Below are 19,054 nucleotides of genomic sequence, written 5' to 3'. Positions count from 1 at the left end.
GGAGAGGGAGAAAAGCACATCAGCCAATTTTAATACAAAACGTAAGAGTATGAATTGGCAGTTTTACTTTGTTGTACTCACAAAATGACTTTTTAAAAGCAAACAAAACCCTATAGCTGTAGTATTCTAAAGAGCAAGGATTTTTGGACAGGGGAAAAGGAATTTAAACCTGGTGATTTCCTTTGGGATCTGGTTTTGCTGTGCATGGACAGTACCAGATGTTCCTGATAATGAACAAGGACAAGCCTTGAGAAAACTGGAGCTATTGTGTTCAGTGAAGCTTTCTGCTAGATTATTCCCTAACCCTGCAATCGGATCCATGCAGGCAAACTCTTGCACTCACATACTGCTCCCCTGAAGCTCCCTGGCCTTTGCAGAGGCATAAGACGATGGATCCAACTACAGGATTGGGGCCTTTGGGTAATAAAGATGGTTTCTAAATTGTGAATTATATTTGTTTTAATTAATATTACCGTTTCTTATAACAGGCTGACTCAGGGGACTGGGTGAATGGATACTAGGTCATTAGCTCAAACCCTGTCTAGGGGAACAGTGAGCTGTTACTACCCAACAGCTATTCAATAGCCTACATGAAATTCATTTTGTGTATCTCAGTTCACTTCCTACTGGACGGCTGTCCACATCCCAAAACTGCTAACACCATTGACATTAACTGGTCCCACATTGGTAGCCTCACAAGAGGCCATAAACTGAATGAGCCCTGGAGCCTGAACTCCCCACAATCCCGAAGCAGTCCCTCAGGAGGGAGGGATGGGGAAGCTTGCAGTGCCGGTCCCTGTACCGTACCTGTTGTGTGGTTAGAGGACTTCAGTCACCTGGGCTCTCCACCTGGCATCTCTCACCAGCTCTAAAATTCATTTAGAAGTCAATGGCATTTCTGAGCCTTGCTGCAAGTGGGTATTTGTGACACCAACATTCTAGGAGCTGATCTCTGCAGCTGTGCTTAGTCAGGTTAGCTGGGATTCCCTGTTCCCAATGAATTGAGAGGCTAAGACTCCTGCTGGCACAGATTTGTGGTAGGTAACTGACCCAAACCACAAGACAGAAGACTTTCCCAATAACAAGAGAGCTACTGCATCACATCTGCTTCTAGTCCAAGCCTTGACTATTTCCAGTGGATGAATCCACAACTCCCTTAACTAGTTCTATTGCTTGTGTGTCAATTGGCTTACAGTTTCTCCTAATATTTGATTTATATTTTCCCTGTAACTGCTCAAGCCCATTACTTCTGATTCTGATTTCGCAGACTGATAATAATTGATTTCTCTCCTCTCTGAATGCCCCTTTATGTATTTGTAAATAGCTAAGCATCCCTGACACACCAAAAATGCACATTTCTCTTAACTTTTCCCACATCAGGTTTTGAGCCTTTGCTTGACTCTGCTGCTCTAATTCTAAGCTGAGCTCAACCCAACAGCTGAGGTCACTAAGACATTTTTCAGCAAGATGGCTGTGCCCTGCAGGAGGTTCAGAAATGCCATGTTGGATTCAAATCTATATGTTCAGTTATAATGCAAATTTTGTGCTGTAGACTTTCAGGCTGATGGACTGAGCAGAATGGCTGCAGTGCCATGTGAGCTGGAACTCCCAGAGAGCCATCATCAGGTGCTTCCTACATCAGACAGCAGCAGTCTGGGGGAAGAAATATGCTTTATAAAAATGCGTAACATGGATTAAGCCATTTCTTTGAACTGTCTCAGAGAAGCAGGTTTTCTAATGTTCCAGTTCCATGAAAGATTTTGAGCCTCTCAATCCGCTTCTAGAAGAGGGAAGCGCAGACAAAACACGACCTTTAAGTAAGAGTGTAGTTGTTCCAAAACAAGAAATTCGTAACTCACGACTGCCTTTTCATCACCCAGTCACTCACTCCCATGTGAGCTAAGGACAGCGACAGCTGAACCTTTACCTCCTACCTTTCGTCACCTCTTCCAGAACATTATTGAAATATAATTGGTTTTGGTCTGAATTTATCACATGGGCTGGAATAGGCAAATTCATCAGATCCTCAAGAAGTAAGGATCTACTCAGCTGGAGACTGACTGGTCTATTCTACACATACATTGCTCTGTATTTAGTGTATCAGACCATCTTGTACTCTCAGCATGATCTGAGTATACAGGCTTGGACTGTGACTTCTATGCTCCTGCAGTCCTCAGCCTGAAGTTGGTTAGCCCATCAAGCAGAGATGGGCCAGAGGCTAGTACTGATTATATTGGGGGGAAAAGGACAAGTAACTGATGCCTTGGTTTTCTCTTGCTGTCAGATCATTTAGTTTATATTGAAGAGCAGGGATAGAATTCTGACTCCTCACGTTCATTGGCAAGGTGAATATATGGCAGGCGACACTGTGAAGTTCACCATTCACATACAAAAGCAGGTTTTCCTTAAGAACTATCCCTTCACATGGTGCAGTCGAACTTCTTCCTTCAGCACCAGATGGTACAATCTCATTTTTTGCACCAGCTGGATGTATTTGGCTCTGAAGGACAGTTTTTCCCTCCCTCATTAGCTGTTAGTGGTACAGTCCATTACCTCCCCCCACTCTCACCCCAACTCCAGTTGGTACAGTCCATCCTTGGCTTGGAGTTGATAAGCAAGAGATTCAAGTTCTCCCCTCATACACTACTGTCCTCCAGCAGGGGCTCCTTGCCATCTGATCCTCCAGCCTGCGGGCTGTGGGTGTGGGTCTGGGCTCCATTGCTGTGTTTCTTATGGCTGCCCGATCTCAATGCAAGATTGTGTTCCGGAATGAACAAGGCCACTAGGAGCGACAGCAGGACCGAGCATGCTCCAAAGAGGAAAGGGGGCCCCGGGATAATGCTACTCTGTAAAGCAAAGGACAGGAACGATTAATGCTGTAAGTCGCAGTGAAGTGGGAAGACAGACAGACAAAAGCAAGTGATGAAACTGGATAGGATACCTCATCAGTAGGGTTGACCATGACCTTCGTGGCCTTACCCAGGGTTTCCACTTCAGCCATTTCATTCAATTCCACATGGAACAGGTAGAAGACAAAGCCATAGAGAGCTGGCCCCAGCCCATTACAGAGCCCCCGAATTCCAGTGATCATCCCCTGAACCACACCTGAGAGAAAAAGTGACGACAGGGAAGACATAAGCTTCCAGCTTTCTAAAGGGCATCTCTTTATAGGCAAGACAACCTTTGTTGCACAAGAACAGGATTAAGTCCACAACTCACAGATGAACATAGGAGGTTGAATTAGAGGCAATCTGACCTCAGGATTCAGGGCACAAACTCAAGGTAGGTGGATGGTCAAGTAGGAACTTCCTCCCTACCTCAAACGAGTAGCTGTTCAATGTTGCACATAAGCATTATGGAGTGTTTTACGAGACCCTTCCTCAGCGTCAAGTATTGTTAAAGGCAGATACCAGTCTAGATAGGCTGACAGTGTGAACTAGTTCCTAGAAACTAGTATACCTAATAAACTATATTCTTAATCCTATATTCTTTTGAGCGTATAGGTGCCCATTAAGAGTACTCACGCTGTACACACCAGAGAATTAACATGGAGGGTGGTTGGCATACAGCTTTGAAGCCATACAGAGATGCAGCACAGGGTGTGTCCAGATGTTCACTGGATTTCGAAGGGTTAGAGAGATACCCCTATCCTCCCTACAGTATTGGTAGCGCTCTCTTCCCACCGATGTAAAAGAAGTAGAAAACTAGTCAGGATAACTGCTGAATGAATTTTAATCCAACCATTAGAGAAACTCAACAAGTGCGACGTACCCTGCTGGTCGGGATCTGCGTTCCTGGACACCATGGCACTGATGGCTGGGAAAGTGATACTGGACATGGCAGCCACAGCTCCTGCTGCCCACATCATCCTACAAGAGAAAGAGAAATCAGCCCGTTAAATGGGCGATTTTCAACCTTTTTTCATTTGCGGATCGCTAAAATTTTTAAGAATGGAGGTGGAAAACCTTTTGGAAATCTTAGACTAGTCTGCAGACCGCCAGGGGTCTGTGGATCACAGGTTGAAAACCACTGCATTAAGCAGAAAGGAGGAGAGCTTTCCATACAAAAGGAGTACTGCAAACTAAGGCTGGACGAGCAGACAAATGTCTCCCTCTGGTGGCCAAATGGAGAACATTGCACAACTGCACTGGACACAAACAGCTGCCTAAAGAGGGGAGGGATGAGAAAGGTGCCAATTGTTTATTGAATAATGCTGACTAGGATGGCCAGACAGCAAATGTGAAAAACCAGGAGAGGGGGTGGGGGGTAATAGGAGCCTATATAAGAAAAAGACCCAAAAATCGGGACTGTCCCTATAAAATCGGGACATCTGGTCACCCTAATGCTGACCCACTCTTACCAAGGTTGCGATCCAAAGCCGTACCAGGCAAGCTGTAGAATCTGGAAGCCTAAGCCCAAGAGGATTGTATTTTTGTTTCCTATTGAACGCATGAGAATCCCCAACACTACTGTCTGGAAAGAGAAAATGAGATGATGTTATCAAACTACAGTGGGGAGAAAGGAGGACGCTACACTGGACAAGAAAGTGATGAAGAAAGAGGAGGCAACTCTCCTCACTGCCAGATTTGTCAGGCCCCTAGGCTGTCCTGCAGCTAGTAACATACATTGATAAGGCTTCACAAAAGGATTCTGGCAGTTGCCAATCCAATCCTCAAATGTCATACATGTTTGTGTATTCTCATAACCAAGGGGTTTGAGAGTAGTACCCAGAGAATGGGTTCTCACCTGAGCCAATATGGAGAGGATTCCAACCACACCAATAAAGGCTGCCACAGTCTCTGAGGAAAATCCAATGACCTGCAAAGACATCAGAAGGGGACTTTATTTCAGGCAAAGGGCTTTGTGTTGTTCCTGAGAAAAGCCACGCCATGAGAGCCATCTCTAGTGCTTACTGATACTACATATCAGTAGCTTGAGCATTACACAACTTCACCCTCCACCTCCTCATGGGAAAGTGAACATCAAAGCCTCCCCAGTGACAAGATGGAAGAGGTTTCCATGGGCTAAAGAAGTAACTAAGTGAATGGATACGCTGTCCCAAGTGCCTGAAGAAGGTGACAAGGTGGGGTAAGCACAGAGTCCAGGGCAGGTGGCTAGTGATTAGTCTGGGGACTGCATTCGCAAGGCACATAAGGGCTGCGCAGTTAACCAGCATTCCTGGGGATCCTACATTTTCTAACAGAGAGGAAGCAGGTTACTGGTACTGTTTCACCCTCATTGAGAAAGAGCTTCTGGTCAGCGGTGGCAAACCAGGGCTGCTGGTGTGCAGCCAAGTTGCAAATTCCCCCAGCCCATGATCACTGGGCAGAAGCTGCTGCCCCATACTGCATAATCAGGAAGGAAATAAAACAAATGCATGAGACTACAACACGCACTACAAATCTTTGATTTCCAAACCTGTATCTTAGTCTAACTCCAATGACTGACCTGTCGTAGGTACAAAAAGAAGCTGGAGTACTGGCCGGCTTCAGGAAGGTAGGAGAGAAAGACAGTAATGCAGATGAGAAGCACAGTAGAATCCTGGCCCACTTTGCGGAGAGACTGGAGAAACAAACAGGACCATTAGGCTCCCTCTGATATGAACCCAACACATAGGTTACTTAGTACACTGGGCACCCTGGAAGGGCTTGTTCTGCAACAGAATTTCTGCACATCAGTGGGACACATCTGTATGACAGATCAGTCAGCCTGGCACCAAATTGTTTCTGCCTTGAAGAGCTTCCCAGCTGTGGGAAACTTCACCCCGCTAATGCAGAGCATCGCAGAGAATCCAGCTAGATTTCTGTAACTCTGGCTCTCCTTGGAACATTAATATGGGCAGGGACTCCTAAGTGAGACGAAGGGGAGGAACAAATGAGCAAGATAACCCTTTCAAGGCACCCAACCAGCACTCCCCTAGGCTAACAGAAGCAGCAACATGCTAGGTCTTTCGCATGGCTACACAGAGTGCAACTGCAAAGCAATAGGAGTTGCACTCACACCATCAGTTATTGCCACCAAAAGATGATGAACTTTCTTCAGGGACACTGGAAGCTGGTTTTAGACACTACGTAGCCATACACACTCGGAACCCATTACCCAGCACTGAATAAAGATACAGCCAGACATCATCATCCTTGCACCTGATACAATCATGTCTAAATTCACATCCTTTGCCTCTTGCAAAATGATTCCCTTTTTATCTTCACCCTCCTGTTAGAAGAACCAACACGGAACTTGGGGAAATAAATCTAGAAGTTAAATTGCAGTGAAAAATTGCTAGTAGCAAACTACTTACAGCAAATGGATCTGCCTGTTCCCAAGAGATGGGAGCTCCCCAGGACACAGGGCGCATCTCCTCCGGCAGAGATTCTGGCACAGCCAGCAGAATGAAGCCAATATCCAGTAGAGCAACCCCTGAAGCCAGCACCACCACCAGTGTATCACCATAGGCTTGGGACAGGTATGCGCCAATCGCCGGACTTGTGACCAGGCTGGCTGCAAAAGTGGCCGACACCTGCAGCACAATACAAATGTTAGTAGTTGTATCTTTTGGCCAGAGCCTACCCTCTTTCCCAGAGTCATCCAAGGCCATCAGCTCCACCACCTATAGAGTAGCCAAACCATCTGGGCAGGTTCTCCAGAATTGTGGAATACAGAAATATGGTATTTCCCCCCTGGTAGAGTTGAGGCTAGGTCATGACAATGCGTGATAAGTATTGGTTGAGATGCCTCTGGTTAAGGCGTTTTCAGTAATCCTATTATAACACTATGCAAGAATCGTTCAGCAGAAGCCACAGGTGCACAGCCACTGTTCTATCTGTGTTTGCATGGAAGCCAGCGTGGTGTAGTGCCAGAGGCTGGAGAAAGGACTGGAAGTGACAATACAGCTGGATTCCAGGTTTCACAGCACCAAGCTCTGGGGTTGGTTTCTAAACATGTTGCTCCATTTGGAGTCAGGCATGGAACCAGCAATGGACACAGTGGATTGTGAGGAATGCAGAAGTCCTGTGTGCAATACCCATGGGGAGGATACTCTTAAGATGGTCCTGCACCCCTCCTCTCCAACTCTCTGAATTCTGGAGCGCTGGAGTATCTCTTTGGGGAATCAACTAATGATGTGAGTCCTTACCAAGCCATAAGCTGTACTGCGTTCATGTTCTTGTGTGATATCAGCAACGTAGGCAAAAATCACAGAGAAGGTGACAGCAAAGACGCCAGACATGGAAATGACAGCAAAATACCACCTGCAAGAGATGTTCCCAGGGGCAGAGTTAGAGGAAACCACATGAAAAGAAACCACAAGAGCCTAATGCTGCTGAACTACAGTCTCTTCTCCACACCCCTGCTTCAATTCATTTCATTTCACTTCATCCTGAAGTGCTCAGAAATGCCATTGGGCTTCTATTCGGGTTAACACTTACTTCCTGGCTTAAAAACCCAGTCCAGACCCATCTCTGGCAGTATCCCACCCAGGAAGGGAACATTAATGCGACTCAGTACTGATGCAGTTTTTAGTAGTGGGAAGCAAACACTAGGGAGAAGGCATTTCTTTCTGACTGGAGTTGGAATCCAACGGTGTGTGAAGGAAGCTCTGGATCAAGGAAATGCTGCCTCTTCAGGCTCCTTTTCTTCATCCTACAAGCACTTCCAATCTCCTCCACAGTCACTGCACCTCCAGATACTCCTAACGCCACCATCTCAAGTGACTACACCTCCAAATTCCTCTTTGACGCTCTCACTCATCTTCTGGACTGATCCCTCCCATATCACTGCACCTTCACATCATCTCCATTCCAAGCATAGACTCACCATGGGCTGATCTTCATGAGAGGTATTGGAGCGCACGTGAAGAACACAGTGAGGAGAAGGAAGGATTTCCTGCCCCAGACATCAGAGAGAGCACCAATCAGTGGGGCACTTAGAAAGGACAGCAGGCCCTAGGAAAAGAGAGGGGTTAACACCAGGTACAAATCCCACAGCCACTTTCTCTGGCTGGCAATAGGAGAGTAAGAGCTGTAATGTCACCAATACAAACAAGAGGAGCTGGCAATCCACTGTACCGGATTTCTAGGTGGTGTCAAGGTTACCGAAACAGGACACTTCATTAGATAGCTGAAATCTCTATACTGGAAAAACTGCTAAATGCTCAGAAATTATTTTCCTTCTCAGTGCTCGGAGTCTGCAGCTGTGGTCTTTCCATGTCTATTTGTGCAGCAGGGAGTTGCCACTGCCTGAAGAGGTTGGCAAAGCTCCAAAATGTCAATATTTGTTGCAATTCAGGGAAAGCTCTGGCTCTAGATTGAGACCGGTTGGGTGTGAAGAGAGGCCAAGTCCGTTCAGCCTCTGTAAAAGTTCCCCATATCTACAAATCTTTCACACCCGTGACAAAATGGGGGAATGAGCACCTTAACATATACACGAGATTGTTTGAGCAGCCCCACACCTGAGAAAAATCATCCTTCAATGATAGTCATGCTCCTTTAATTGGGGTGCTCCTGCTAATACCGATGCCCAGCCCAATGACCAATTCTGCCACGTTACCAAGCAAATTAGAAAATATTTTGTTTTAGTTCTTGACAGCTTCTGTAATTCCTCCACAGGTGTTGGACTATTCTAAAATCATTTCACCAGTTGCTACGTGACTTTGTAATCACCAATCTACTGTGGGATGGCGGAGTTTCTAGATCACGGTTACATTGTTTTTAATTCCATTACTCGAGAGCTATAACAATACCAACTTTTTTGGTTTTCTTATTATCTAGAATCTGGTCACTAGGCTGTTCTCATGCTGTTGTGGAGTGTTCTTAGCTGTAAGCACAGCATGAGGCACAGGCGCTGGTATCCTTCAGGCCCTGGGGGTGCTCCACCCCAAGCCCCATCCCCTTCTCCCAAACCTCCACCCACCTCTTTCCACCCTCGCTCTACCCCCACCTCGCCTCTTCCCGCCCAGTTTCCAGCGTGCCCTGTCCCCGTTCCTCCCCCCCCAGCGCCTCCTGCATGCCGCAGAACAGCTGATCGCAGCAGGCGGGAGGTACTGGGGAGGGGAGGAGTTGATCAGCAGGGCTGCCGGCGGATGGGAGGGCGCTTGGGGGAGGGGAGGGGAGCCGGAAGGGGGAGAGGTGGTGAGCTGGCTACTGGAGGGTACTAAGCATCCACTAATTTTTTCCACGGGTGCTCCAGGACTGGAGCATCCACAGAGTCGGCGCCTATGGCATGGAGTTCAGGCTTCCTGGGCTATCCAGCAGACTGTCAGTGCTATTCTGGAAGAAAATACCTAAATGGATTAGCACACAGAGAATCAACCGGGCATGAAAACAGAACTACCCTTCTGCTGTGCTTGCCAATAAGGTGGCCACTTACCCACTATAGATTGGACTAATCACACCAAACAGCACTCTGATTATAATGACTTTCCATTGCTACTGACCCTGTTCTCAGGTTGGAACAAAGCCCAGGTGGTAAGGTGGTCTGGCTCATCGTGTTTCTACAGCATTGGTTCTTTAAAATGGAAGGAAATAATTCCTTACCTTGACCCCATGGATCAGGCCATTCATCAAGAATGTGTGCTGAGGAAAAGTCCGGTGTAACACCTGCGGAGACCAAGTCAACAATTTTACAGATCCTCCACTAAGTTCTGCTGTTAAAGGCCAGGAGGATCACATCAAACGAGACTAAATAAGCCTGCAGTCCATATTTGCCCACAGCACTGACACTCCTATTCCCATGCCACAATCACAGTACACACATGCTCTGCTAACAAAATATATGGAGCCCTTTTGTTTCCTCATCAGTGACATAGGCAGCCACTTCTCCCAGGTATGTCACAGGGAGATGTGTGACTGTGTTGGATTTGGGTAGGGGTGAGCTCGTGTCCAAGTTTCTCTAACACTATGAGGCCATTTCAGACAGACAAACATTTCTCCATCTCTGCCCCATCTGCCTAATCCCTATTTCTGCTTCATTTAACTCAATAAGTGTTTCCTGATCACCCTCTTCTTGTTTTTGTACCCCTTATCTACTTGACTTACATTTTATACTAGTAAATGTACTTCTAAGGGCCTTTGTGAACAAGACCTTCTTTGTATGGAAATTACCTAGATCCCAGAAATCAGCTCACAGATCTTCATGGTACATTAAACCCTAATGTGACTTGTCATACCAGCTGCCGAAAATAAATTCTGAACGCTGAGAATCCCTCTTGAGGCTGCCAACTTGGAAGTTTCCTGTAACTTAACTCAAATTCAAGATAGATATCGGAGTTGGGAATTCTAGTTCTTTTGATAAAACTAACCTTTTGTTCTTGGTTTTATCATGGCATTTCCTTTGTCGCCTATATTGGTCACCACAGGGTCATCTAGCGCAGATATGAAGAACAACTCTATGTAAGCTCGAAAGCTTGTCTCTTTCACTAACAGAAGTTGGTCCAATAAAACATTTTATTACCTCACCCACCTTATCTCTTTAATATCCTGGGACCAACATGGCTACAACAACACTGCAAACAATTTTGCATGACAGTCTGTCACCCCCAGCTGAGATCTTGGCAAGGTTGGGTGTGGTCAGTAATTGGACAGGATTTGACAGTGCAGGGGATGCTGCTGGTAATTCAGAAAGAGGCAACCCTACCTCTACATCAGTACTAAACCAATGTCCCAGCCCCTGTGTGAAAGGTGCAGTCATTGGAGGAGTTATAAAACATCACGGCCTTGCTCAATTAAAGATGGCACTTTTCACCAGTACCCGAGCTTTAAATGAGAAATTCTGGCCAAATTCAAGTTTGGGTTCTTAAGTTCTGCCTCACTAAGTCCCCTATTCCATTTCAAATAATGTATTCTTCATTCTCTGTCCTAAATTACTAAGCAGCGTTCTTATGTGCTTTTAAACAATTGCCATGTTCCACCCCAGAGATGGCTGCAGCAATTCCTTTGGTGAAGTACTTTTCGGAATGAGTTCTACAGATATAAGGTACAGTATCCTAGGTTTTGCCTCTCGTGCTTCAAACCCAAACTGTACCCAGCTCTTCACTGAAATCCTCAACCTCAGCATTTCCACCATGCTACCCTCAGCAAGAGTCAGTTACTCACCGTTAACATAGGGGTGGTGAGTAACCCCCAGGCAAAAAATTCCAGGAAAATCACCACCACCGCATGGTACACACTGGGCTCTCCAATCCCCTGTCGCTGAAAGAAAAAACATGTTAATGCCCTGAAATCTGAAAAGTGGTTTGGGGCACAAATTCATAGCCATATAGAGGGAGAGTTTCAAAGGCATAAAGGACAGGTAGATGCTCAACTCCCACTGACTTCCAATGGGAACGGGGCAGCTAATTGCCCTTTGTGCCTTTGAAAGTCTTCCCCTTAGCTCCTGGGGGACAACCGAAGGGAGGCAATTGAATTTCCCTGCAAATGCTGATAGAGGAGTTAGCTACAGAAAAACACATTTCCCCAGGTGCTAAATCTCAGCTACTAGCCCAGGTTTTCCTTTGCTGTGTAGGTGTACCTGCAAGGTCACAGGCTTACGGAGAACAGGAGTCACAAGGGAGTGTAGAAAGCAAACAGGGTTGAACTCAGCTGCGTCAGGGAATCGCACAGATCAAACACTCAGAAGCATAGCATGCCTTTCACAAGAGGGGATTTTAGTGCAACTGGCCTACATGACTTCAACACACTAGAAAGCACAGATAGCACCAAGACCAGTGCCGATACATTATAAAGTACATCTGTTGTTCAACCAAGCTGTTTAAAATTTTCAAAGCCAACTAAGGAATTAAGACAATTCCCATGAATTTGAATGGAAATTGAATGTAGCCCTTGTGTGTGTTTTTTCTAGAGTAGATGAATGGGCTTCCCATTTAGTTTATTTGTGGCACAGTGTGAAAGGTATGCTGGAATTTATAGCCTGCTGTTACCTCAAATATTAGCAGAATTATTCTAGGGGAGCTACAGATTAGAGTAACTGTTAACAGAGCAAGAGAAGACAAGTAGATTCTGAGACCCTAGTTGTATTAATAGTTTCTATTAAAGATGCTTCCTTTAAACAGGTTGTAAATCTGATTCAAAGATAAAAACACCTTCAAAACAGGGAACACCCAAGGGAAATATGGTCATTAAATGAAGTTATTTTTATTCTACACAAACAACTGGACAAACCCTTTCTCTGTTGCTACAAAATGTGAAGGTGGCATTATGCCAGCAATGCTAGAGAAAAGTGCAAGTTGCATGGATATTTAATTCCCCCATCCCATTACACTGTCTTGGTAGGAAGAGAGATAACTTCTTTCTGTGAGGGGAAGTATCTCTCTCTTCTTCCCCCATCACAGCCTTCTGTTACACCCTTTCAACCAAAACTCTGCAATTAGATCTTTTTGTCACTTGGACAAAACAAAAATACATGTATTCTCCCAACTCATGCTAGAAAGACTATATGCTGCCTCAACAGAGCAGCAGAGGTTATGAACTCTGGGCAACAGGTAGGCCCCTTCAGAGAGTACAGAACTATTTAAGCAGCCTGGATCACAGCAGAACTGGCAACAAGAACTTTCGTAGGGCCCAGTTTATAATACAGCATGAACATAAGAATGGCCGTACTGGGTCAGACCAAAGGTCCATCCAGCCCAGTATCCTGTCTACTGACAGTGGCCAATGCCAGGTGCCCCAGAGGGAGTGAACCTAACAGGTAATGATCACGTGATCTCTCTCCTGCTGTCCATCACCACCCCCTGACGAACTAGGGACACCATTTCTTACCCAACCTGGCTAATAGCCATTAATGGATATAACCTCCATGAATTTATCCAGTTCTCTTTTAAACCAAGTTATAGTCCTAGCCTTCACAACCTCCTCAGGCAAGGAGTTCCACAAGTTGACTGTGCGCTGTGTGAAGAAGAACTTCCTTTTATTTGTTTTAAACCTGCTGCCCATTAATTTCATTTGGTGGCTCCTAGTGCTTATATTATGGGAACAAGTAAATAACTTTTCCTTATTCACTTTCTCCACATCACTCATGATTTTATATACCTCTATTATATCCCACCTTAGTCTCCTCTTTTCCAAGCTGAAAAGTGCTCACCTCTTTAATCTTTCCTCATATGGGACCCATTCCAAACCCCTAATCATTTTAGTTGCCCTTCTCTGAACCTTTTCTAATGCCAGTATATCTTTTTTGAGATGAGGAGACCACATCTATACGCAGTATTCAAGATGTGGGCGTACCATGGATTTATATGAGGGCAATAAGATATTCTCCGTCTTATTCTCTATCCCCTTTTTAATGATTCCTAACATCCTGTTTGCTTTTTTGACTGCCGCTGTACACTGCGTGGACGTCTTCAGAGAACTATCCACAATGACTCCGAGATCTTTTTCCTGATTAGTTGTAGCTAAATTAGCCCCCTTCATATTGTATGTATAGTTGGGGTTATTTTTCCCAATGTGCATTACTTTACATTTAACCACTTTACATTTCATTTGCCATTTTGTTGCCCAATCACTTAGTTTTGTGAGATCTTTTTGACGTTCTTCACAGTCTGTTTTGGTTTTATCTATCTTGAGCAGTTTAATATCATCTGCAAACTTTGCCACCTCACTTTTTACCCCTTTCTCCAGATCATTTATGAATAAGTTGAATAGGATTGGTCCTAGGACTGACCCTTGGGGAACACCATTAGTTACCCCTCTCCATTCTGAAAATTTACCATTTATTCCTACCCTTTGTTCCCTGTCTTTTAACCAGTTCTCAATCCATGAAAGGATCTTCCCTCTTATCCCATGAGAGCTTAATTTACATAAGAGCCTTTGGTGAGGGACCTTGTCAAAGGCTTTCTGGAAATCTATGTACACTATTTCCACTGGATCTCCCTTGTGCACGTGTTTGTTGACGCCTTCAAAGAACTCTAATAGATTAGTAAGACACGATTTCCCTTTACAGAAACCACATTGACTTTTGCCCAATTTATGTTCTTCTATGTGTCTGACAATTTTATTCTTTACTATTGTTTCAACTAATTTGCCCAGTACGGACATTAGACTTACCGATCTGTAATTGCCGTGATCACCTCTAGAGCCCTTTTTAAATATTGGCATTACATGAGCTATCTTCCAGTCATTGGGTACAGAAGCTGATTTAAAGGACAGGTTACAAACCATAGTTAGTAGTTCCACAATTTCACATTTGAGTTATTTCAGAACTCTTGGGTGAATGCCATCTGGTCCCGGTGACATGTTACTGTTAAATTTATCAGTTAATTCCAAAACCTCCTCTAGTGACACTTCAATCTGTGACAATTCCTCAGATTTGTCACCTACAAAAGCCGGCTCAGGTTTGGGAATCTCCCTAACATCCTCAGCCGTGAAGACTGAAGCAAAGAATTCATTTAGTTTCTCTGCAATGACTTTATCGTCTTTAAGCTCTCCTTTTGTATCTCGATCATCCAGGGGCCCCACTGGTTGTTTGGCAGGCTTCCTGCTTCTGATGTACTTAAAAAACACGTTATTACCTTTAGAGTTTTTGGCTAGCTGGTCTTCAAACTCCTTTTTGGCTTTTCTTATTACATTTTTACACTTAATTTGGCAGTGTTTATGCTCTTTTCTATTTACCTCACTAGGATCTGATTTCCACTTTTAAAAAGATGCCTTTCTCTCTCTCACTGCTTCTTTTACATGGTTGTTAAGCCACAGTGGCTCTTTTTTAGTTCTTTTACTGTGTTTTTTAATTTGGGGTATACATTTAAGTTGGGCCTCTATTATGGTGTCTTTGAAAAGTGTCCATGCAGCTTGCAGGGATTTCGCTCTAGTCACTATCCCTTTTAATTTCTGTTTAAATAACCCCCTCATTTTTGCATAGTTCCCCTTTCTGAAATTAAATGCCACAGTGTTGGGCTGTTGAGATGTTCTTCCCACCACACGAATGTTAAAAGTTGGTCACTATTTCCAAGCGGTCCTGTTATAGTTACCTCTTGGACCAGATCCTGCGCTCCACTCAGGACTAAATAGAGAACTGCCTCTCCCCTTGTGGGTTCCCGTACCAGCTGCTCCAAGAAGCAGTCATTTAAAGTATAGAGAAATTTTGTCTCTGCATTTCGTCCTGAGGTGACATGTTCCCAGTCAATATGGGGATAACTGAAATCCCTCATGATTATGGAGTTCTTAATTTTGATAGCCTCTCTAATCTCCCTTGGCATTTCATCGTCACTATCACTGTCCCGGTCAGGTGGTCAATAATAGATCCCTAATGTTATATTCTTATTAGAACATGAAATTACTATCCATGGAGATTCCATGGAACATGTGGATTCACTTAAGATTTTTACTTCATTTGATTCTACATTTTCTTTCACATATAGTGCCACTCCCCTCCCCCCCCCGACCTGTTCTGTCCTTCCGATATATTTTGTACCCCAGAATGATTGTGTCTCATTGATTGTCCTCACTCCACCAGGTTTCTATGATGCCTATTATATCAATATCCGCCTTTAACACGAGGCACTCTAGTTCACCCATCTTATTATTTAGACTTCTAGCATTTGTGGACAAGCACTTTAAAAACTTGTCACTGTTTATTAGTCTGGACAGTGCAATTACCATGTTGGAGAAATGAGCATTAACCACAATTAGCTATTGGTTGTTGCAAGCCCCCTTTTCCGGTCTAGCATTAATAGAGATTTTATTTTAGAACCATACTCCACCACTGCTCTGCCTCTTCCAGGGGTGGCAGGTTTGTAGAAATTTTGGTGGTGCCCAGAACCTGCCTCCCCAAACTCCACCCCCACCTGCCTAAGGCTCTGGGAGGGAGTTTGGGTGGGGGTGGGGGTCTGGGGTGCAGACTGTGGGATGGAGTTTGGGTGCTGGGTGAAGGCTCCGGGCTGGGGCAGGGGTGCAGGCTCTGGGATGGAGTTTGGGGTTAGGAGGGGGTGCAGAGGTGAGGCTGGGGGACACTCGGGGGAGGTGCGTGGGGGCGGCAGGCGGGGCCGGGGGAGACCCGGCCCCAAACATTGGGGAGCAGCGAGCAGGGAGCTTAGCTGCCATATAAAATAACTCGGGGGGGGGGTGAGGGGAGTTTGGCTGTGACCGGAACTGGGGGGGGGCGCACGGGGAGCTCCGCGGGCCCCAGGGAAGAGCTCCGCGGGCCCCAGGGAAGAGCTCCGCGGGCCGCGTGTTTCAGACCCCTGGACTAAAGGTTACACTGTAGAGGGACATTGGTCACTAAGCACCAGGTGAAATTTACTTCGAGGACTGACCTCACACGCATGTTTTACTGTTCTGAATGACTCACTCTGGTTGTGCTTGTAGCCACCCCTGGAAATAGCACAATAATTAACATTTCACTGGCTTTTAACCTTGCTTAGTGCCACCCTCCCCCAGTCATCTTGTTCCTCGTGTTATTTACTGCAAGTGTTCAGTTCCCACTGTTTGTAGTTTGCCTAGAGAACACTCCACTAATCAAACAGATGTTCAGACATTTTATATTTGTTAATGGGAGGGATTTAGCAAAACCAATCTATTAGTAACCCTATGAGTCCCATGGCTCCAAGTTTGTTTCAGTGTTAAGTGTCACAAGTCAAACTGGTTTAGAGTAATCTCTTACTTTACAAGAAAGAATACAGGTAAAGTTCAGGTTTGAGTTGTTTCCAACCTAAATAAGTATTTTCCATTTTGACTAGTCCAAACCAGTTTAGCAAGTCTGATGAAATAGGAAGATGGTCGATCTGCTTCAAAATATATTGAGAGATCGCTGTACCCAAGTAGACTGTCCCCCAGTGCAGTGCTATAACTGCCATATGAAAAGTTTTATGGGTGCTATATTAGCCTCAGAAACAGGCATTTACTTTACAGATATGACTGCTTGGGTCCCATGAGAACTAGCATGGTGGGAGGAGGCCACAACTTAATATCTTGGTTTCCATGAAGGCCAACATGATGGGAAAGAGCTCACCACTCAGTATCTTATACTCTGGTGTACCTAGTACACCAATAGTCTAAAATACAAAGCACGGTGCTAAAATGTAACTACAGCAGAGCGTAATAATCTGCATTATAGGCATATACTGGTAGCATCTGGTGATGTTGCAGTGCTGGTCTCGCCCTACTTCAAAACCACTTCTCAATGGAAGGCCCAAAATCCAAACCTAAGTGTCAGCCAACACAGTGAAGCATGCAAGCCCCAAATACACACACAATCGGTCATTACACTAATTGAATCTATTTCCCCATGTTAAAGTATCCTCACACCTTCCTGTCAACTGTCCAAAATGGGCCATCTTGATTATCACTTCAAAAGTTTTTCTCCCCTGCTGATAATAGCTTCTCTTAATTAATTAGCCTCTTACAGTTGATATGGGTACTTCCACCTTTTCATGTTCTCTGTCTGTATAAATATCTTCTGTCTGTGTGTTCCATTCTATATGCATCCGAAGAAGTGGGCTGTAGCCCACAAAAGCTTATGCTCAAATAAATTGGTTAGTCTCTGAGGTGCCACAAGGACTCCTGTTCTTTTTGCGGATACAGACGAACACGGCTGCTCCTCTGAAACACAAACCACTGGATAGGTTGGTTCAGCTGGTTTCATTCCACTGGAACCACTACACCGGTGAGATCCAAGCTTCAGATCGGCATAGAGTGGCTCCAAATGAGATCACCGCTGTGTTTTCCCACACTGAAGGTGGCCCCAGCGTGGTGCAAACAGCACAAGGGCTCTTCCTGCCATCTGGGATTCCCACACCAGGCTGGTGCTGTCCACCCTGGGCCAGTGCTGCCCACGGCTCACCCACCTCCTAGGGATCCCTCAGGGACGGCCAGGGCGGGGGGAAGATACTGCACCAGCCAGCGAAGTGAATGCCCAGCAGGTGTGTGATGGGCCGGGAAATCAGCTGGAGCAAAGCCCCCCCCCGCTGCCAGACCCCTCCAGCTTCCTACCCTCCCCCACCCCCAGGCGGACTCACGCTGGCTCCGTCCCGGATGATGATTTTCTTGGCCAGCAGGACGCTGCGGTTGAGCCGCTTCTTTTTCTTCTTCTCGCCGGTCATGGTGAGGCCGGGGCCCTGCTGCTGCTGCCCGGGTTCCGCTGCGGCCCCATCCTCCCCCCGGGGGCCGGGCCAGACTGAGCCCGGGGGGGAGGGGGGAAGGACTCAGGGCCACCGGGACCGCCTCACGCCGGAGGCGCCGACACCATCCCACTGGCGGCGGCGGCCCGCTCCGTCCGGCTGCGTCCTGTCCGGCGCGGCCCGCTCCTCAGGGCAACCCCACCCTCCCCGCGGCGCCGCCTGCCAGCCAGCCAGCCAGCGCCTCCTCAACCGCTTCCGCCCGCTGCGCGCGCAGCCAGAACAGGCTCTTCCCGCCCCTTCCCTCACCCCCATCGCAGCCGCGACCACGCCCCCAGCCGCCTTCCTGACCCGTCTATTCCACCGTGTGCCACGCCCACCAGGCCACAGGCCCCGCCCTCTCTAGACTCAAAGCCTCGCCTAACGTTCACGCGCCACCACAAATAAAACATGCTATTGGCTATCGTGGCCGTCAATCATTTCTGACTTCCCTATCGCGGAGCTCCGCGCCATCTTTCGCTCTGCCCTGTTCTGGGAAAAGACTCAGCGGCGGGCGCCCCAGCACAGGCTCGTTTTCTCTACCCTTCCATGGGATTGGCTCATCCACACCTGTGCATCAAGGAGTCTGGCCCTCCGATTGGACTAGATTGTAGATAGGCGGGGAAAAGGTGGAACTATTGGATAACGGTCACAAACGGTCGCTCAGATTGAACAGCTTTATCGGGCTGTTCCACTAATCTACGGGTGGTGAAGATTGGAAGGATTGTACCACTGACCTATACCACTGTCAATTATGGGAAGACTGTACCACCAACGGGGGGTGTACAGGCTGTACCACTGATCAATTGTGCCACTGACCTAAATGAGGGAATTGTGCTGTGCCAGTGACCTGGATAGTGGGGGGACATGATGGTGCCACTGAACCGATGCGGGAGGGAGAGGTAAATGGAGGAGTGCATGCTAGGACCTGATCATGGGCTGCACAAGTGGACTGGACTGAGTGAGAGGTGCATGCTG

The 19,054-nt window shown here is 46.4% G+C and overlaps 1 pseudogene; it reads right to left on the bottom strand.

Moving 5' to 3' along the window:
* Positions 1-1,685: 1,685 nt before the first annotated feature.
* On the bottom strand, positions 1,686-18,022 carry LOC135894081 (hippocampus abundant transcript 1 protein-like; annotated as a pseudogene).
* Between the last annotated feature and the right edge of the window lie 1,032 nt (positions 18,023-19,054).

The sequence above is a fragment of the Emys orbicularis genome, chromosome 24 (genome assembly GCF_028017835.1).
Source record: "Emys orbicularis isolate rEmyOrb1 chromosome 24, rEmyOrb1.hap1, whole genome shotgun sequence".
Lineage (NCBI taxonomy): Eukaryota > Metazoa > Chordata > Testudines > Emydidae > Emys > Emys orbicularis.
The sequence above is the reverse complement of the archived record's forward strand: the minus strand, read 5'-3'. Positions and strand labels throughout refer to the sequence as shown.